Raw genomic sequence first — 592 nt, 5'->3', positions numbered from 1 at the left:
AGGTATCCAATAATTGGCTGAATGTTCCAATACATCTTCCCCTGAAAAGAAATGTAGCCTCCTATATCAGAATAGTGCCAAATGGAGAGTGTGCAATTGCTGACAGCATAGGATATGTGATGGTGGATCATAGTGGCCCTTGCAAGTTCAATATCTCATCTCCTGCTGTGTCCAATATCAGATACTTCAGAAGAAGGTCAAAAGATGGTCCATAATGTCCCTGTTGCAGATTGCTAACAGCTGGAGACAAGAGGTTGAGTCCATTTGCCCCTTGGTGGTAATGAATTTTATGCCCCAAAGCATTAGTTGATCACAGTCCTTTCCTCCTGCATCCAATCTCCTGCCTTACACTATCCTGGCCCAACTCTGTGATAATTTTGGCATATTTCTCATGATTTTGGTGCCCTTTGGGTTGTTCACATTTATTGCTTTTTAACATAAATTAAATGCTTAAAGCCCTTAGAGCAGTAGTTCCTGAATATTACTCATTGCAGAAGGATTTGAATTAGACAGATTCTGTCAAAACCCATGATCTTGAAATTAATGTCTCAGCTCAATTAATTTTTTTACCTTGGTTTAGCCTTTTCTTCCC

The sequence above is a fragment of the Alligator sinensis genome, unplaced genomic scaffold, assembly GCF_000455745.1.
Source record: "Alligator sinensis unplaced genomic scaffold, ASM45574v1 scaffold1046_1, whole genome shotgun sequence".
Lineage (NCBI taxonomy): Eukaryota > Metazoa > Chordata > Crocodylia > Alligatoridae > Alligator > Alligator sinensis.
This window is presented reverse-complemented; position numbering follows the sequence as displayed.